The following is a 21,649-nucleotide window of genomic DNA, read 5'->3' on the forward strand; positions in this document are numbered from 1 at the left end:
TGCATCTGCCAGCCAAAAAACAAACAAACCCAGGCCTATGGAATGTGAAGTTTACGCTCAAGACCATAAGCATCTACTAGAAATTTGTTTCTAGGGATATTAAAAACATGTCTTTACAAAATAGTTTATAAATTATTTTGAAGAGAGGTACAAGGGCCACTGATAAGACCTGGTGTAGATTTAGCAATCCCACTACTTGGTATATATCCAAGAAAAATGAAATCAGTATGTTTAAGAGATATCTACTCTCCTGTGTTCATTGCAGCACTATTCACAACAGCCAAGTTATGGATTCAACCTAAGTGTCCATCAGTGGATGAATGGATAAAGAAAATGTGGTATATATACACAATGGAATATTATTCAGCCTTAAAAAAGAAGACAATCGGGCCGGCTTGTGGCTCACTCGGGAGAGTGTGGTGCTGATAACACCAAGGCCATGGGTTCGGATCCCATATAGGGATGGCCGGTTCACTCACTTCGGAGAGTGTGGTGCTGACAACACCAAGTCAAGGGTTAAGATCCCCTTACCGGTCATCTTTAAAAAAAAAAAAAAAAAAAAAAAAAAGAAGACAATCCTGTCATTTGCAGCAACATGGATGGGCTTGAAAGTCATTATGTTAAGTGAAGTAATCCAGACACAGAAAGAAAAATACCATATGATTTCACTCAAATGTGGAATCTAAAAAAAACAAAAAACAAACAAACAAACAAAAAAACCCCAGTTGATATTATAGAGACAGAAAGTAGAACAGTGGTTACCAGAGACTAGGGAGGGGAGGGAGGAAGGGAAAATAGGGAGGGGTTGGCCAACAGGTACAATATTACAACTAGATAAGAGGAATAAGTTCTGGTGCTCTGCTGCACAGTAGGGCGACTATGGTTAACAGGTAAGTTTTGCACATTACGTAATAGTAGGAGAAGGGACTGGTTGGTTGCTCCCTTGGTTAGAGCATGATGGTGTTGACAACCAAAGGTCAAGCGTTTGGATCCTTGTACCAGTCAGCTGCCAAAAAAAAAAAAAAGAAAAGAAAAAGCTAGGGACTTTTTTTTTTTTTTTTTTTTAAAAAGATGACCGGTAAGGGGATCTCAACCCTTGGCTCGGTGTTGTCAGCACCACGCTCAGCCAGTGAGCAAACCGGCCATCCCTATATAGGATCCGAACCCGTGGCCTTGGTGTTATCAGCACCACACTCTCCCGAGTGAGCCACGGGCCGGCCTAAAAGCTAGGGACTTTAGAATGTTTTCATCAATGCATGAGGTGATGGTTACATTAACTACCCTGACCCGGTACTTATACAACATATATATGTATTAAAACATCAAATTGTACCCATAAACATGTACAATTACAATGTATCAATTAAAATAATTTTTAAAAGAAGAATATCCTGTCATTTGTGACAACATGGATGAATCTGGAGGACATTATGTTAAGTAAAATAAGCCAGTCACAAGAAGATAAATACCATGTGATCTCATTTATATGTGGAAGGCTAAAAAAGGTGAATTTACAGAAGCAGAGAGTAAAATAGTTATGAGGGGCTCGAGGTTGGGGAGATGTTTGTCAAAGGAAACAAAATTTGTCTATTTATTATATAGGAGCTATTGTACAATGTGGTGACTATAGCTAATTACCAGGTCTTATATTCTTGAAAACTGCTAAGAGTATATTTTAAGTGTTCTCATCACAAATAAATATGTGAGGATGTGAGGTAATGCACACGTTATTAGCTTTATTTAGTCATTCCACAATGTGTATGTGTGTATATACATAAACACATATATGCCTTTTTTTTTTAGCAAGGGAAAAGCATGTGTGAGCACTTACTGAACCTTCCTCCAGGGGCTTCAAGCCACCAGGACACAGGCCCCACCGTGCTCACACACACACCCTTTATCATCTCCTCTTCTGCTGAGGGATTTGTTTTTGGTTTTGTTTTTTTGGCGGCTGGCCGGTTGGGGGATTCTGCTAAAGAATCTGGCCTTCACGATGACAGGCTGCTTTGGGAGCTTTCCTTTCTCCAGGACTGTGTCATAGCCCAGTCGCACCACATCAGAGACGGGAGCCGCACCAGTCTTGTTTGAGGCAGCATTTCCCTTTGTCTGTTCACCGACCAAGGTCCACAATTTATCAATGATGACAGTTGAGCAGAAGCTCTCGTTGCTCTTTAAGTGGTAATGCCTCATACCAGCTTCCCAAGTGACCGGGGCGATATCTGTCGTAGTGGATCCTGTGGCCGGCGGCTGCGGTGTGGCCGAGACTCACATGTCCACAAACTTTCCAGGTCTTCCTCAGTCTGGGCGGCAGGGCCACTCCGTGAAGCCTCGCAAGGTATCAAGCTGTATATACATTTCAAAACAATGTGTTGTACATGATAAATTCATACAATTTTTGTCAATTAAAAATAAGTTTTTTAATTGAAAAAAAAAAAAACCCAGTGTAAAATATCCATCACATTTGGCTTTTCTGTCTCCTGCTGTCCCCTCCTTGTTTTCAGTATCTCCCTTTTCTCTGAGACTTCTTCCTCTCTTCCTCCTTTCACATTAAGGTATTCACAACCATTCTCTCTCTCTCTCTCTTTTTTTCCCCTTTCTTCTTTTGGTGGCTGACAGGGACAGGGATCGAACTCCGGGACTCGGTGTTATCAGCACCAAGCTCTAACCAACTGAGCTAAATGGCCGGCCCCTTTCTTGTCTATTTTACTTTTGCTCCCTTTTACGTTTACCTCTTCCTTCCTTCCTTCCTTTCCTTCCTTTCCTTCCTTCCTTCCTCCCTCCCTTCCTTCCCTTCCTTCCTTCCTTCCCTTCCTTCCCTTCCTTCCTTCCTTCCTTTCCTTCACTTACTTACTTACTTACTTACTTACCTGAAGATTTACCCTTTTCTACTGTCTTTTTTGGTGTAGCTTCAACTTTTTCAGGGCAACCTTGCCAATCCTCCTAGTACCACTAACTCCCTTTTCAGTGGAATTGGCTTTTAAAGACCCGCAAGATGAGGCGCTTAGTGCAGGTTTCCCTGGAGTGATTGTGGTAGGGAAAGAAGATGCCTCTCAGCTGTAGTTTCTGGGATTTTCTATCTCTACACACAACCACATCCACTGTAAAGAACAACAGTTTGTTTCCGCTTTCTAATTCTTTTGCCTTATATTTCTTCTTTTTTGATGCATGTTTGGGTCATTAATTTTCAGCCTTCTTCTCTGCTGTAACCATGTAAAGCTATAAATTTCCTTCAGAAGAATAGCTTGTGTCTCACAACTGTTGATGTATGGCATTTTTTATTTAGTTCAGACTATTTTTATTTCTTACAATTTCTTCTTTGATCCATGGATAACTTAGAAGCATATTGTTTAACTTCCAACCATACAGAGTTTTCCAACTATCCTTCTGTTTTGATTTCTAGCATAATTGTATTATGGTCAAAGAATAAACTGAATGATTTCAAACCTTTGGATTTATTGAGAGTAGCTTTATGGCTTAGTATATGGTCAGTTATTGTAAATACTATATGTGTTTGAAAGGAATGTGTATTTTATGGCTTTTCAGATGTAATATTCTATAGATATTTTTGGTAATGTAAATTAATAATGTTTAATTACTGATTTTTTTGTCTACTGAAAATGTATGTGAAAATCTCCACTATGATTTAATATTTGTTTATTTTAATTTTTGCTTTAAATACATTGAAGCCATGTAATAAGATGCAACAAATTTAGAATTGTTGGGCTGCCCAGTTAGCTCAATTGGTTAGAGTGTGGGGTTGATAACACAAAGGTCAAGGGTTTGGATGCCCATACTGGCCAGCTGCCAAAAAAAAAAAAAAAAAGAATTGTTATATCTTCCTGGTAAATCAAACCTTTTTATAATTATGAAGTATTCCTTTTTATCTCTAGTAAAGAGAATACAGTTGGATTTTAAAAAGTGTTTTTTAGCCTGACAATCATTGTCTTTTAACTGAAGTGTTTGGTCCATTTACATAATATAATTAGTGATCTTTTGGATTTAAATCTATCAGTTTCAGTTTGTCTCAACTGTTCTATGCTCTTTTCTTTTCATTTCATAACAGCTTCATTGAGATAACTCACTTACTATATAACTTACCCATTTAGAGTATATAATTCAATGGTTTTTAGTATATTCAAAAAAGTTGTGCAACCATCAGTACAGTCAATTTTAGAACACTTTTTTTAAAGCTGGCTGGCACAGGGATCTGAATTGGAACACTTTATCACCCCAGAAAGAGACCTGGCCCTGTTCCAGTCATCTCCACTCCCCCATCAACTATCCCCCTCCCTTCAGACCGAGGCAATCACTAAGCTACTTTTTTTCCCTATAGATTTGCCTATTAATTTTCTCTTATGTCTAAAATGCTGCTAAAACTTTCTGGTTCAAATTTTAATTTGGGTTATGGTAATTTTCAGTTCCAGAATTTGTATTTTTTTCCTGTTTAAATCCATGATATCATTTTTTTTTAAGTTTTCAGTTCCCAACCAATTTTTCCAATCTTGGCTTTTATTCCTTGAATATAATAATCGTTTTGTAATCTATGCTGAAAATTTCAGTATTTGGAGACCTTGTGAGTCTATTTTTTGTTATCTGTTGTACCTACTATTCTTTTTTTTGGCAGCTGGCCAGTACAGGGATCTGAATCCTTGACCTTGGTGTTACAAGGCTGCACTCCAATCGAGCCAACCTGCCAGCCAATGTACCGACTATTCTTATTCATGCTGTCTAATATCCTTGGGTTACCTTTGTGTGCTGAACATTATTTTTGAAAACTTACTTATAAAAATACTTTGAGGCCCAGGATAATACTGTCTTCCTCTAAAGAGAACTTTGTATTACTTTGTCGGGCTCCTGAGGGCACTAACAATCTGGAATCACCTTAAGTCATGTTCAGGGCTTGAGATTTTCTGGGTCACTTGAAACCTAGCAGGAATCTCTTTAGAATCACACACAAAGCAGAACAGTGTTCACCAGGGTCTCCATTCTTGGCAAGACTCTGAATCCTGAATTTTTCAGTCAAGCCCCCCCGAGGCTGCCAGAATTGCAGCTCAGCCTCTTCCAGAACAAAAACCCCAAAGCAGAAGCAGCCTTCAGAGAAGGCTTGACTTCTCCACTTTCCTATTTTCTTCAGTATTCAGCATCTCAATTCAGTAATTCCTCAAATATTAATTCACTGATGCATTTAAGATGAGTTTTTCAAGTTTTTAAAAAGTTTTCATTGGTAGGAGGATTTGTTTGAATTGTCTAGTCTTACATATCCAGAACTGGTCGTCCCTTTAACCCTCAAATGAGATTAGGCAGCAGTATCTTCCAGAAAGGTAGGGTCTTCACTGTGCTGTGGGATAAATCATAACTGATCTAAGTCAATCATGGTGAACCTCTTCCTGCTTGCCATGTGGGGTGGGCAAATGACCCACTTTGGGCCAAAAGACATAAGAGGAAGACTCCAGGGAACTTGTAGATGAATTTTTGGGCCCTTGTAAAAGAAAGCTGTTCAGGAACCAGATTCCTTCTTTTTGCTTTGGGATGTGTTATGTAAGGAGGTCATACGTGAATCTATGGCAACCCTCTTTCCCTCTAGGCTGAGGGAAAAGCCAAGCAAATTGCAGAGATGTCAACTGGTGGCTCTTCATATTGCTGAGCCACTTAAAAACCTTGCAACCCTTTGCTTCCAGGATCCTTGAGGAAACATTAAACATCCTTATGGTTTCACTGTTAGTCAGGTTTTTCTTTTCTTTACTAGATCAAAGATCCTTGAGACATTAGTCAGGTTTTTTTTGTGTGTGTGTGTAGCCCAAAGCATTCCTAACTGACACATCATCCCTCAAGACTTAGCTTTAAATGTCATTTCCTCAGAGAGGCTTTCCTGAAACCTCCAGATCAACACATTCCATAATACTTTCCACTTTCCCTTAAGTACCCATCATCATAATTGTAATTATTTGTTGAATAAGGGTCTTTCTCTCTGGGCTGTAAGCTCTACCAGAGCAGAGACTATGATAGGTATACTAGAGCCTAGCTCAGTGCCAGCCATGGCAGCCTCTAAGTAAATAACTACCAAAAAAAGACAAAAGGGTCAAGAGCACAAATGGAGGGAAAAACAGGATGAAAATTGTGGAGGGTGTGAATTAAAATGTGCACAATTTTGCTTCTATCACATGAAAACTTTTAAAGCTTAATTAATCATTAAAGAAGGGTTGAAATGGCCATTGTGGGAACTGGGTGTGAACATTTATCTGGTAAAAGTAGGAGTTACCAAATAGTGTTAAAGACCCAGCTGGGATTAGAAGCCATAAATGTGCACTGGTATACATCAGCAGAATTATGAGATTTCCTCCAGCAGCGTTCAGCTCTGGGTATAGGAGAGAATATGGGTAATTAGATCAATCCAAAGATGGGGGCTTGCAGGATAGGCTGCTTCTTGTTCTTTTCTCAGATGAAGTAAATGAAAATAGATGTGGAATTTTGTTTCCATTGTCTCAAAAATGCAATCTTTTAGAACTCAAAGCCTTGCCCTTTGTTTCCGGACTGGGTAATATCCCTAGGCTAAAGCGTTCATCCTAGAAGTCCTCCCCTGTTGCCCACTTGCCTTGTAGCGTCTGTGGAAAGGCTGAAGGGGAACTGAGCACTTCCTAAAGTGTGTGCAAAAGGATGTGTGTGTGTGTGTGTGTGTGTGTGCATTTTGGGGGGAGATTGCATGTAGCTTCTATCAGATTCTCAAAGAGGTCTGTGATCCAGAAAAGGAAGAACCACTGACTTGGGGCTGGTTCTTAGCCGCGGGCCACTGTGTGGATCCACTGCTGTGGGTCAGGGCTTGACGGATAAGCAGTCACACCCCTGCTTAGTGACAAGGGGCAGCGTGGCACAGAGGCCTGGGCTATGCCACCTTGGGGAATTTACCTGGCTTCTCAGTTTTCTCTTTCATAAAATGGGACTGATAATCACAATTCTATTTCAAAGGGCTGTTTTAAAGATTAAATGAGTTAATACACATAAATGCTTAGGCCATGCCGGTACTTAGTAATGGCTGGTTTTTATTATGACTAATAGTGATGCATCAGGACACTCATTCAAGGACAAAGACTTTGAATCAGGAAGCAGCATTTGGGGAGCACAGTTAATCTAACCATTCTCTCCCTTCTGACACTTACTGTGTGGTCCTTGGCAAGTTTTGTAATCATGCTATGCCTCAGTTTCCTCATCTATAAAATGCAGATAATAGTAGTAGCTACCTTGTAGGATTGTTGTAGGGGTTCTGTGAGGGCTCAGAGCAGGGACTCACATTCACTAAATGCTGTTATTATTGCTATGACTGCCCAGAGCTGACGGGCTCCTCATTTTGATGAGAAAGGCCTTTTCCATTAGGCTCTCACAACCTTCCCTTGCACTGAAACCTTCACGTCTGACAAAGCACCTTCACACATGCCATGTCTGTCTAATGGATCTCTACAGGCTGAAGAATTGAGACAACAGAGACTTACTACACTCAGGGCCCCACAGCCCGTGCTCTTCCTCATAGTATTCCCTTTCTTTTCGCTTCCCAATTTCCATCTATAGAAATCCCCCATCCATAAAGCCTTCCTAATTCCTCTAATCAGAAGTCCCTGTTCTGAGCCAGTCATGTGGCACAGTGCACAGTTCTGCAGCAATAGCACATCTTACCTCTGGCCTCCCAGGAGCAGAGGCCTGGCTCAGTCCTGTTCTTCTTACTGTACCTATCACCATTGTTTGCAGAGAATGCCTTCAGTAAAGAGCTGCTAAAGGAAGGACATGAAATACTCAATGATTCTACTATTCCAAGGCATTCACATGTCTAAGGGAAGGAAGAATCACCAAATGACTGATCTGCTCTGTAGACGAAGAAATTGAACACACAAACGGACAACAGCCAGACCATATATAAAAACAGAACTCTGATACACTACCTGCAGCAATCTGCCAAGGAAACCAACGCTTTATCTATTGACAATAAACAACCCAAGAGGTTATCCTGTGGTAAGTCAGCCTTGCAGGAAGCCAGAGAGCTCTCTAGTGACATTCCAGGAAGCTAAACAGTAACTTCTGTAACAATCAGCCCCAAATGGCCAAAACTTGATTCATAACTGACAGTTTCCCTAATTTGTGTCTCCACTTGCAATTTAGGACCAACCAGAGAAAGACAAACAGGCACCTCTAACCAATCCCCCTGGTGCCCGACTTCTCATTAGCCTACATATGGCTTCCTCATGCCAACAGCCTCCAGGCAGGGCTCACCTTCAGGTAACTTCATTCAGCCTTCCCTTGTTGCCTCTATAAAGCTTTCCTGCTCCTCTGCCTGCCTTCAAGTCTCTGCCAAAATTACGTGACGGTGGCGTAATTCCTTGCTATAGCAAGCTCAGAACGAAGCTCAGAATCTTTCTCCTGTGGTTGGTCTTCCTTTATTTCCACAAGACCCAGGCACGAGAGGGCAGGGAGCAGAGGCCTCTGTCAGTTCCTCTGTCCGTTCCCTCGCTCCCCCTGGGGTGGAGCTCTGAGCCCTCAGACCACAGAGTTGTTGGCCGTGACACTGGAAACGCTGATCAGGCCTTTGGACTCAGCTGAGCTAGAGTTGGGGAAGCCAATTGACTCAGATGAACTCCCCCAGGCAGAAAATCACAAAAGAGTTTTTGTTAGATGCTGATTGAGAGGGAGTGGCTCCAGAGATCTGGGGAAAGGGTAGGACAGCAATAGAGAAATGAAGAAAAAGCAGGAACAGGAGCCAGGACTGCCAGGAGCCTCCTTGATAGGACAGAGAATTGAGTGGAGATTTTATCTAGCCTCCACTAAGAACCTTCATTCATTCCACACATATTTACTGAGTGCATAGTGTGTGCCAGGCCCTGTTCTGGCTGCTGGAGACATGACAGGCAAGGTCACTGACTTCGTGGAGCTCCCCCCACACGGTGAAGACAAACATAAATGACAAAGAAATAAGGTAATTTCAGAAGAGGCAAGAGTCCTGAGGAAAATAAAATGGGATGATGCAGTAGAGAGAGAGGGTTCTGGGGTCAGGGCACAGCATCAGAAAGGAAGGTTGGGGATGACCTGTCAGAGGAATGACATTTGTGCTGATACTCGAATGGCCACAAGGAGCCAGCAATTCCACTATCAGGGAAAATTGTTTTCCAGGCAGAAGGAACAGCTTAAGCAAAGGCCCTAAGATGGGAGGGGTTTGGCATCATAAAGAACAGAAAGGACAGTGGCTAGAGCAGCATAAGCAAAGTAACAGTGGTGGGATGAGACTTGGCAGGAGGCTCAGGCCAGACTGCGCATGCAAGGCCTAAGTCATGTTAAAAGCTTAGATTTTATTTTATTCTGAATATAAAGGGAAGCTATTGAGAGAAGGCACTGAACAGCTGGCATGCTTCAACAGTTTTGTCAAGGCTTTAGAGGAGCTACTTTGTTGAGATCTTGTCACCATCCCAGAAATTAAGGGATGTGTGTACTGTGTGCAGGGTAGGGGTGGGGGAGAGGCGTTAAGGAGATACAGTGTAAATCAGACCCAGTTGCTATAAGCCACACCTGAATCCCTTGTTAAGTGATGGCAAAATGGGGTACGTGGTGTGTGTAAACCTCCGAAATTGCAGGCTAAATGTTTTTTTGTGTGTGTACCCTATTTTAGGCAGAGAACCCAGAGCTTTTACCAGCCTCTCAGGGGAGTCTCTGTGCCCAAAAAAATATAAAAGAAGGAGAGTACTAACATATGCATGGGCTGTCTTAGTGAGGACACTGACTGCCTCAGAGGAGGGGAGGAGGAGGAGGCTGGGAGAGGAATGAGACTCACCCTGTACCATGTGTACACTTTACCTATTTTAAGAATCCACTTCATTGTAAAGGACTGAGCTGGAGAAGAGTGGGTGTTGTGGGGAGGAGGATGCCAAAATCTTGGTGTGGCAGGAGCCCGAGGGGAAACCCTTCCCCACCCTCAACCCAGCCTTCTGGGCCAGGGCAGGGCAATGACCAACCCTTTGCTGGGTGCTAACTCGGGTGGCCCCACCCCACCACTCTGTGCTCACATGCCTCAACTCTAAGGAACTTGTCCTGGAGAGGCTGGAGCAGGGGCCTCAGCTACCCTGAAAATGCTGACTGCACTGCTTGAGATGCCCTGGAGATAGATGTCCTTTACTCAGGTCACAGAAACCACTGTCCTCCTCTGCCCTTGCCCCAAGCTCCTCCAAGCCCCACACCTACACAGAGAGAAGCTGGGGCCTTTGAGCACAGCACCCTGCCGACCCCCACAGGAGCTCTGAGCTCAGATCTGAACTCATCTCTCAGCTGCTTTTATGAAGGGTCCATTCCCAATGTTTTGGGATCATTTTGCTTTCAGCAAAATTTCACTTTGCTCTGCCTGGTATCTGGGCCCAGCCCTACTCAGCAGATGGAGGCTGAGATAGGAATGTTTTCTCTAATTCTCCCTAGAATCTTGGCTTGGATTTGCTTCACCTCCCCACAAATAGGCTCTGGACTGGCCTTCAAGACCCACCTGTTCTCAGCCATTAGTTAGTGGGCAGGGACCAGCCCCTCCCAGTGTTCAAATCCCCAGTAATCTGGGGCCACGAGTCGGGGAATAGAGTCAGCTGCTCATGACAGATCCCTGGCAGGATGCAGAGCAGACAAGGGCTTGCTGCTCCCACACTTGGGGAAGGGACAAGGATGGCTCTGTCGGGTCAGTTACATCAAGAGCTACTCTCCCCTCTGTGCAACAATTTGGATCATTTAATAGCTTCCTTCTGTGGCCTACAGAGCAGTATCCTTTGATGGGGTCAGGGCACAGTCACTCACACTTGTGTGGACAAATAGTATTTTCACAACAAATCTTCTAACTCTAAATTAAATCATAATACCAGCCGATGTTTGTGGGGGACTTACTGTGGGCCAGGCACTGTCCAGGTTAGGGCTCTGTGTGTATCATTTCATTTAAACCCCACAGAACTCCGACAGTGGCTCGGTCAATATCTCCCTTCACACAGCCAGCTGGCAAAGGAGCTGGGCAGTCTGAAACACTATGCCCATAAGTGCTTGTAAATAAAAGCAAAGTGACTCACAGAAGGGTCCCACAGTCTTGCACTGAATGGGATCCAATCTGTGTCCCAGCAACTGGAAAACAAAAGCCCACAGCCTGACCATTTGTTCTGCACATGGGGTTTAGAGCACACAGGGAGGGGCTGAATAGTGGAAACCAGAGGACCTGGGCTCCTTTCTCTTCTTGTCACTCACTGACCTTATAGCCTGGGGCAGCTCGCGACCTCCTGGGCTATTTCCTCTGTAAAATAAGGGGATGGGCCTGCTCTCTTCCAGGGCCCCTTCCCGCTTTTAAAGGCTGTATGTCACTGTGGATAAAAACAGGAGCTCTCCCTCCTGCTGGGATACTGGTCATTTGAACACCTTGGCTGAGTCTCTCAACCCCTCTACCTGCCCCAGTGTGCTGGGAAAGGTGCTGGGCCAAGAGTCTGGAGACCAGGGTTCTGGTTCCAGTTCTGCCCCCAAAGTCAAGCATTAACTATCTCTGCCTCATTTTTCTCATCTGATAAATGGAAGTAATGTCCACCATCCCACCCCCATTTTATTTAGGTTTTGGGGATGATCAAATGACTTAATGAATCTTTGGAGATTGTGACATACTATATACTCAGTGATAAATTTTTGGCTGTGGTATTCCTTTGGTCTTTACCTATAGGTATTTCCCAGTTTCTGAGAAAAGGGCAGGACCCGAAGAAGGAGAAGAGCAGGTATTATTGGGTATAAGCGCCCCTCATGCTTCCCGAATAATCAGCCATCTCTGTGGCACTCGGCCCTTCCTGGTGGTGAGAGGAAAGAGGAAGTCAACTGAACTGCCTTTTAGGTGGATTAGGTGGGGCCAGAAGACTCAGGAGCTTGGAAGTAGGGCTCTGCCTTCTCACACTGGCCCCAGGCTGGCTCAGAGCTCCACAGGAAAAGCCTCTGGGAAAAGACCCCAAATATGACGATTCATTCATTAAAACATGAGATTGAAAAAAACATAAAAATAAAATAAATAAATAAATAAAGCCCCATGAGATTGAGCACGTACTATGTGCTAGACATGGGAAAACACTGAGATCCAAAATGCCCAAGGTAGACCCCATGACACTGAGTTAAGGAGTTCCCTGAAGCACTGACCGAGCCAGCAGCGCCAAGGGTATATTTTGGCATATTTGGGAGCACGGATGTGAAGGGAATCAAGCCGGGGAGGTGGGCAGAAGCCAGACTGGGAAACCTGGAGAGCCAGGCTGAAGCCCTGACCTCAGCATTAGGACAGCAGGGCTAGGGAAGGCTGCTAAGCAGGGTTCCACGTCTCAGCCCTAGCAGAGTAGTGGTCACCTGATAGCACCAGAAATCCCACTGGGGCCAGTGTTGACAGCCAGAGAGTCCAGCTGCTCGCAGGATCTGTGGACAGATAAGCCTGTGCCTGTGGTCAGAGGTGCCAACATGGGTCACCTCCTGCTTCAACCTGCACCTCCTCCACAGCAAGCCCAATCCCCTTGTTTCTGACTTCAGGTCCTTGATAAATACAGCGTCTTCCTTTTTTTTTTTTTTTTAAAAAGATGACTGGTAAGGTGATCTCAACCCTTGGCTTGGTGTTGTAAGCACTGCGCTCAGCCAGTGAGCCAACCGGCCATCCTTATATAGGATCTGAACCTGTGGCCTTGGTGTTATCAGCACCGCACTCTCCTGAGTGAGCCACGGGCCGGCCCCAGCATCTTTCCTCTTGTTCTGGAATGAGGTCCCTGCTAGACTGACGGACCAGTTTTTTTACTACCTTCAGCCACTCTCAAAGTTCCTTATCTAACTTTTTTCTTTTCCTTCTTTTTTGTGGCTGGCTTGTACAGAGATCTGAACCCGTGACCTTGGTGTTATCAACACCACATTCTACCCAATTGAGCTAACTGGCCAGCTCTGCCTAACTTTAAATTAAACATTTGCTTCTCAGTTTGCCTCCCTGGTTCATATGGGCAATGGTTCAGTGGACACTTCTAAGAATTTTGCAATTCAAGTGGTGACTGAAATTTTATCACATGGCCCTCAAGGGCAGGTCCTGAAGGGGAAACCAAGACATGAAGGCAAGGGCCCTGCTCTTAGGAATTTATAATCTAATTATTGAAAAGTTAATAACATAAAGATGCAGTCTGTGTACAATCACACCATGGCATGAGTGCGGAATGCAGTTGGAAGGGGAGAGGTCATGCTGGACCAGCACATGCTTCTTGGAAGAGGTGGCATCTGAGCCACTTGAAGAATGAGTAGGACGTAAGGGATGGGAAGAAGGAGAGAAGGCATTCCATGGATGTCACAAGCAAAGAGTCATGCTTTTGCATTGATCACTGTCACTGTCACCCACATAAGAGGAGAGGAGAGCTTAGGCAGGTGGTGGCCACAGAATGGAGGAGGACATAAATATGTGAGGAAGAGGAAGTCTTTGGACTAAAAGGCCAGGATTTCATGTCTATGATGATCTGGAGTCTAACTCTATGTTTGCTTCTGAACCCAAAGCAAGTCACATTCCTTCCCTCAGCCACAATTTCTTCACCTGTAAAATGAAAGGGTGGCAAGATGACTTATAAAGTCCCTTACTATTCTAGAAAAGGGATGTAAAGGAGTAAAGATGACTTTTGGATTTTGAAGAACAGTCCTAACAACAGGAGGTGAGAAGTCAGGTGAGGGAGCAGGTTTGGGGAGAAGACTGCAGTTGCAGATAAATGGAGTCGATCCTTTCATGACCCTTTCTTCCGCTGGGTCCTGGTCACCACAGTCACAGGGTGATCTGCTCTTAATCTTGCAGGGGCATTTGCTACTTCCCTCCTCCCTGAGATTGTGCCCTGTCTACTTCAAGGCCAGAGCAATGAAGAAGACCTGGCCTTACCCCAGCAGATTCTGTCGGTTTCTTCCTCAGTGAGGAAATACCTTTATCATCACCAACATGATTTTGCTGCATGGATTAGTCTATTTCTGTTGCTTATAACAAAATACCTGCAACTGGGGGATTTATAAAGAAAATCTGGTGGTGGCGACATTGACCCACGGGTCTCACATTGCAAGATGGTGGAAGCAGAGAGAGCAGAGAGAGAGCAGACAGACTCTCCTCTTCTTTTAAAGCCCTCAGAACCACGCCCCTGACCACCATTTTTAATCCATTCACTATGGCATGGACAACCCAATCATCTCTTCAAGGCTCCACCTTTTAATTACCATAATAGGATTTCCCACCCTCTTATCAGTCACAGTGGGGGCTAAGTTTCTAATACATAAAACTTGGGGGACACAATTCAAGCTCCAGTGAGTTTTGGAGGGACATAATCCACTGCACTAAATAGCACTGAATAGCAGGTGAGAGTGGGAATCCCCTAAATTGACAAGTAAGTTTCCACCACTCCCAGGGGAATGGCTCTTGAAACAGAAAATTATATTATTATTGAGAAATAAATTGAGGCGGCCGGCCCATGGCTCACTTGGGAGAGTGTGGTGCTGATAACACCAAGGCCACGGGTTCGGATCCCATATAGGGATGGCCGGTTAGCTTACTGGGTGAGCGTGACAACACCAAGTCAAGGGTTAAGATCCCCTTACCGGTCATCTTTAAAAAAAAAAAAAGAAAGAAAGAAATTGAATATGGCTCCTGCATACCTGCATTTGAGGGCCCAGATTAATATTTGGTTCACAGGCAAACTTCCCAACAAGTGTTCAGACCAGGGAGCCTCATACGTGACTGTGCAGAAGGGCCCCTGTGGAGCTCCTGGACAGATCACCCAGAAGTGGGGAGTGGGCCCCTCTGTTTTTATAACCTCCACAGGCAATTGTTAGGCACACCAAAGTGAGAGACTCCCTGGTGTGGACAGAGCTGCCACCAGGGTTTGGGTGGGAGAGAGGTGGGCAGGGGTGATCCCAGGAGATGATGGGCTCCCTCAGAGAGAGACTGAGCTGTCTCCTTCAGAGAGTGGTGGGGAGGGAGGCACACAGGCGCGGCTGGGGTGCTCGGCCTGTTTAGAGTGGGTAAAGCTGGAGAGGCAGGCTGAAGCCAGAGGGCAAAGACTTTGAGTGCTGAGCTGAGGGCAGGGACCAGATCCCGAAGATACTAGGACAGGGGAGCCTGTGAGCAGAGAAGGAAGATCCTTTCTAGCACTGCAAGCAGACATGTTCACCTTCTTTGTCCACCAAGATGAGCCTGAGCCTGTGGTCAGAGGGGCAAGTGTGCGTCACCTGTTTCAACCTGTGTTTCCTTCACAGCAGGACCCAACTCTTCTATTTCTGACTTCAAGTCCTTGGTATGCATGAAATCTTGGCCTCTCCTTTGGTGGCCCTGCCCGCCTCTCTGGCCACAGTTACAAGTTTTGTACCCTTATTCCTACCTTTTATGTCTGCCTTTCTTAGGACTTCAGCACAATCTATCAAGATTAACTTGACACCAAACTGGCTTTCTCTAGAAATGCAAGGAAACGTCTAGGCACAAGAGCAAGATTTGTGTTGGGAAAATCACCAAGGCCCCTTCCTTAAGGCAGTCCTGAAGTTAGAATCCTCTGATCCATGACAACCCACTGGAGAAAGAAGCCCTGTTTTGAGGCTCAGGTGGTGGAAATAACTTGCTCAGTTTCTTTTCCATGGAGCTGGGCTCTGCTCTGCTCTGCTCCCCAACTCTTACAGAATCATCCCTTCTCAAACCAAGGATAGGGCCTTTCTCACCTCCAGAGCTGCCCTCTCCATATGCCTCTGCTCTGCTTGGAAAAATTCTTCATTTACTTCTGAAATGAGGCAACAGGTTGGAAATTGAGCCCAATTATCATATGGACCTTTATACTCTCATAGGAGCCTCTTTCCCTATGGGTTTTGTCACCTTCCTTACTTGAAACAAAATGCACTATTTCCTGCTCTTAATTCAGCATCTGCGATTGATCTGGGAATTGATCACGGTGCTGTGTGTGACCAGTATATTAAGTGCAATTCCAGACTCAAGAATGTAATAATAGATTTCTCTGTTTTTTTGAAATGCATTGAGTCCTCAGTCCTCACCTCCCCCCTGCCCCACCACCACTAGGCAGCACTCACCCACCCTCCTGTGACTGCCCCTTTCCCTAGAGCATATGCCCTCAGCAGCACTGCTGAGCCTCTGCCCGCCCACAGCCACCTCACATCTTGGTCCAGGAACCCCAATGCACAAGGAACCTGCCAAGCTGGGAACAGAACTCAGTACCCATCACAGAACTCAGTCCTGGTGGCATATCTCCTACCAGATATCTTAGTAAAAAAACAGGTTCTGCCCAGATAGCAACATAATGTTTTCCCCCAATCCCTGGCACAGAGACTGGGCCGTTACTGTCAACCTGCTGTGAAAACACATTAACGTACTCTCTGTCACTGGTGGATCCTGACCAGAGTACTGTTGGACTCTGAAAGCATCCTCAGCAAAGAACTCTGGGCATCATGACCAGGAAGCTTTAAGTCTTCACCTAATGCATAATCTTTTTTTTTTTTTTTTTTTTGGTGGGGGTGGGGGCAGAGGGAGTGGGGGTGGGCAGCTGGCTGGTACAGGAATCTGAACCTGTGACCTTGACGTTACCAGCACCACGCTCCCCAAGTGAGCTAACTGGCCAGCCCCTAATGTAGAATCTTGATCTATGTGGCACATCAGCTACAAAAAAATTTTTGAACAGCATTATTAACACAAACTTTTTCTTTTTTGGCAGCTGACTGGTCCAGCAATTCAAGACCTTGACCTTGGTGTTATCAGCACCATGCTCTCCAAAGTGAGCTAACAGGCCAGCCCCAGCATTAATAATAACACTGCCTTACTTTTGTTTATGACTCTACAGCTTTCACACACATGCTATCATTTTAATTTCAGTTTTTACAATAAGCTATGAAGTAGATAAGCTGGGTACTGTTGTTATTCCAATTTTACAGATGAGAAGGCTGAAGCTTAGGAAGACCAAGGTCACACAGCTCCCAAATGGCAAAGCTGGGACCTGAGTCTGGGTGAGTGCTGGTTTTCCCACGCTTAGCCTCTTCCGGCCCAGTGCTGTACTCATTACGTTGCAGCTGCAAGTACCACCGTGGGCTCCCCAGGGCAGGCCTGGTAGCCATGAGGGACTGTGGCTACTTTGAAATGTTCCCTAAGATCCTAAGGATAGGGCTGAGTGGTGGCTTGGGTCAGAGGGATGGGTCTTGGGTAATTTTTCTCCTCCCCAGTGGTAGGTACCATTTTATTAAGTCCATAAAACAGTTAGGTTGAGACTATAACAGATGAAGACTATCATATGAGAAACCTTCCCAACTCAGTAGACAATGAATGTCCTTAAACATTCCGGAGGCCAAATCCAGAAGCTCTAGCTTATAGCCATGTTCCCCAAGCATATATGCAGGAAGATGCGCACATGACTTCAAACCATTTAACACAGTTATTGAAGTACTGATGATTTTGTAAACCTAATGTCTTCAAAGTCAAGTCCAGTCAATTCATTCAATTCCATAAACATGTACTGAGCACTTTTCTGTGCTGGGAATACCAACCAATAGACTCACGGCTCAGGGCGGAACAGAGGCAAAGTCTGTCACTTTGACCCCAGGACCTGCCTGAGAGGCACTCTTGGATTGAAATATGGAAATCAAATCAAGAAGAATTCTGGCTTTGGGAATTTCTGACCAAATTTAAAGTATAAAGGGCAGTGATTGGGAGACCAGCATGTCCCATGCACGTTGAGGCTCTCATCCTACCAAATGGGTCACAACCTGTTTCTTCATCGTTTCATCACTCGAGAGCTAGCTCAGCCGTGATGCAGTGAGACAAGAACCTGAAGGTGTTGGAATGGGGCCAGAGCTGAGGGTTCACCACTTCTTGTCATGGGCTCATTCCACAAGCATTTACTACATGCCTACTACGTGCAAGGCAGAATAGTGGATACAAAGGTAAACACGGTGAGGCAGTCCCACCCTCCAGGTGTTCTTATAACAGTTGTGGGGAGTGGGCTAACTCCATGCTGAAGCCAAATGGTCAAAAGAATAACATTAGAGGCTGGCCTGTTAGCTCAGTTGATTAGAGCGCAGCCTTATACCACCAAGGTCATGGGTTTGGATCCCCATACCAAACAGCTGCCAAAAAAAAAAAAAAAAAAAAAAACCAGCATCAGTGAGACAAAACAGTGTGAGGCAGCATGACAGGACATGGAACCAACGGCTGGAGACCAGCCTGGCGTGCAGCGACTGGGAATGGAGTGTCTCTTCTGGAACAACGGAATTGAACAAACTATGATTCTGAGAGGCAGAAAGGCAAACACCAGGCTTTCTGAAAATGGTTGCTATGACCACAAACCAAAAGACTGACAGTTTCACATTAGTTTCTGAGCCTCTCCTGTACACATTGGTATTAGCCTGAGCATTATCCTGGAATAGGGACAATATCTCACAATGAGACATTAGTTTAAAATGGTGTTATTTAATTCAACACAAATACAACTTCCTTAATCTACAGCCAGAAAAAAAATTATTAAATAAACTCAGCTAAATTTCTCAAAAATTTCACTTGCATACAACGTATACAGATAACAGCGCCTAGCTGAGAGATTTGGGGCAAATTACTGGATTTCTCTTTATATCTTTGTTCGCAAATCTGTAAATGGCGTAATAGATCCCACTTCACAGAGTTACAAAGAGAACAGAGTGAGGTAATGTGTGCAAAGCTTTTATCAGGGTTCTGGGCACAGAGTAAGTGCTATATACATGTTAGCTTCCTTATTATTATTATTAAGTCACTATGTTGAGCTCAAAGTCAGACCAATACTCAGCCATCCCCTCTCCTTGTCCTTTATCTGTCCTATCCCTAGAGAAACTTTTGGGTGACCATCTACTTATTACATAATTTTTTTGTTGTTGTTTTTGGCAGCTGGTTGGTATGGGGATTCAAATACATAATCTTTTTAAAAACTTTTTGGAGCTGGTCAGTTAGCTCAGTTGGTTAGAGCGCCGTGTTGTAACCAAAGTCAAGGTTCAGATCTCTGTACCAACCAGCTGCAAAAAAAAAAAAAAAGAAGAAAAACTTCTTTTTATCCTTGAGACATTGCCCACAAATTTAATCTGGTACTCCACAAGTTGCTGAGGCATTGAAAATTCTTTTCTTTATACAGTATTTTCAGACCACCCGGCCATGGGAGGTGACAGCTGTAGTAAATCTTGTGAGCTCTTTGGTCCACAGCCATTTCTTAAAGAAAGGACTATTTCTGACCTTCAGTTCTCGGCAGTTACAAATGCCAAAGGTGGACTTCTCCTTCCTGCCAGGCTCCCTTCTCACTCTTCCTGTCCTGCATCTTGCCTCATGTTAAATAAGTGGATGCTGATTGGGTGTGACTGGAGCAGCACTGAAAGGTCCCAGACCTAAAATATTTTCCTCTGCCCCTGAAGGCCAAGCGTTTTATCATCTGCATTGTACTCTCAGGTCTGGGCAAAGGGGCTTTCCCTCCAAATCCAGCACTATAAATACACCTGTGGGTTAGAGATTGTGTGTCACTCAGAGTTCCTAGATAAACCACTCCTCCCAGGAGGTGGTTATTAACTCATTATCTTCCAAAGCTCTTTATGAACACAGAGGATTGGAACCCATGACCTTGGGAATATGAGGCTACCTTTTAACCAACTGAGCTAACTGGACAGCCCTGTACTTTGTGTATTAAAGTTGTTTGTTTTTCCAGTGACTTTTCAATATTTTAAAACCAGGGTATTTTATACTTCTCTTGAAAAACAAAAACACAAAAATAGAAGCTCTAGCAACATTGTTCCATATCCCCAGAAAATAACAGGGGTCTCAGGTGTCCTCAGCCAGCTTACCTGCTTGCCTGTGGGCCTCAGCCTGGGAGAAAAAGTCAAAAGAGAAGGCCTGGGCAACTGGAACTCATTTTTTTGTTTTATAATATTCCAATTCAAATATTTCTTGTAACCCTACGAATACAAAAGACAAAACACAAATACAAAATCTGAAAAAACAGGACTGGCCCGTGGCCCACTTGGGAGAGTGTGGTGCTGATAACACCAAGGCCACGGGTTCGGATCCTATATAGGGATGGCCGGTTAGCTCATTGGCTGAGCGTGGTACAGACAACATCAACTCAAGGGTTGAGATCCCCTTACCGGTCATCTTTTAAAATTATAAAAAAAGGAAAAAAAAAAAAAAAAAGAAAAAACATAGATTATACCAGGTAGCCTTAATAGTCCTTGTCATGAAAGAATTTAGGGATTTGTTTATTTATTTATTTTTGGCAGCTGTCCAGTACCGGGGTCCAAAATAGGGACTTATTGAGAAAAAAAAATATGCATGTTAAACTTCAAATAAGGATACAATTCCTACATTTTAAAAGCATTTTATATTTTTATGTCAGTCATCTCTCCATGACCTCTATTACCTGCAGTGTCTGTTCCCAACTAGACCCAACTCTTTGAGGCCAGAGACTGTCTTCTGTGCCTTCAATACCACATGCGAAAGGTGTCCAAGCAACGTTAGTGAGGTGCACCAAAGACCTTTGGGGATCCAGGACAATGTTGCTAAGATCTTCCATTTTTGTGTTTTTGTTTTTGGAGAGACCTTATAAAATACTTTTGTTTTAAAATATCCTCAAATCACTTTTTAAAAAGAGGCAGCTTTAATACACAGACTAGACTCAACAAAACTCGACTCCCGAGTAAATGACAAAAATTTTAAAATAGTGATCATTTATTATCTACTCTATGCCAGCCATTTCACATATATTATTTATTTTTAACATAACTAACTCAAGGATAATGCTTGTGTAAAAAATTCAAACAACATATAAACATACAGAATAAAAAGCGAAAGCCTTTTTCATCCGTCCCCCAACCCTGCACCCCTCCTCAGATGTTACCAACACTACCGACCTTTGGGGTGCATTCTTCCAGATCTGCGGATAGACATCTCCAAGCCCATCACATTTATCAGATTAGGCCCATTTCACAGATGAGGAAATTGCAGCACTGAGAGGATGAGGTATTCATCGAGCTGGCCAAATGCTCTGAGATTCAGATCCAGATCGGTCTGACTCCGGAGTCAGCGCACATTCCTTCCGCTATGCCCGCATGTAAAATTTTATGGATGAAGAAACCAAGACTCACAGAAGTCTCAAGCAATCAGAACCACATGGTTCACTGCCCAGAATGGGAGAGGCAGGGGTGACTGGGCTTGAAGGGAAGGGTGCGTGGAGGAGACGGCCTTGACCGACGCGGATCTGGGGTCGCGCAGTCCCACTCTGGGGCCTGCGGCTCGCCCAGGCCATCCGGGTCCGGGCGCCACCCAGGCCCTTGGCTCCCCTCGAGGCCCGCGGGCAGGCGCCGCGCTCGCACCGCCTACCCAGAGCCGGTCTGGAGGCCTGAGCGCCAGCCGGGCCCAGGGACAGTGCCCGGGAACGACAGCTGCCTCCGAACCGGGCTGGGACTGCCTCGGCTTCTCTACCTCTAGCCGTCGGGTGGCGCCCGGCACGCAGGGGCCGCCGCCGCCCGCAGCCCCGGAGTGGGTGGCCCTCGCGGGCGGGGGCTGTGGGGTCTGCGGTCCCTACCCCGGGGCGGCGGAGGGGCGCGGGCCAGGGCGCGTGGCGGGCGGGGCGCCGGCGGGGGCGGGGCGCGG

General features: G+C 44.8%; 1 long non-coding RNA gene across 1 annotated transcript; it reads right to left on the minus strand.

Moving 5' to 3' along the window:
- Window positions 1-1,711: 1,711 nt before the first annotated feature.
- Window positions 1,712-21,619, minus strand: LOC134384966 (uncharacterized). Its single transcript, XR_010024274.1, has 2 exons — window positions 20,908-21,619; window positions 1,712-2,343 (listed from the first exon to the last, which is right to left on the minus strand). It is a non-coding gene; the product is annotated as an uncharacterized LOC134384966 (long non-coding RNA).
- Window positions 21,620-21,649: the final 30 nt, after the last annotated feature.

The sequence above is a fragment of the Cynocephalus volans genome, chromosome 8 (assembly GCF_027409185.1).
Source record: "Cynocephalus volans isolate mCynVol1 chromosome 8, mCynVol1.pri, whole genome shotgun sequence".
In the NCBI taxonomy this organism is placed as follows: Eukaryota; Metazoa; Chordata; class Mammalia; order Dermoptera; family Cynocephalidae; genus Cynocephalus; species Cynocephalus volans.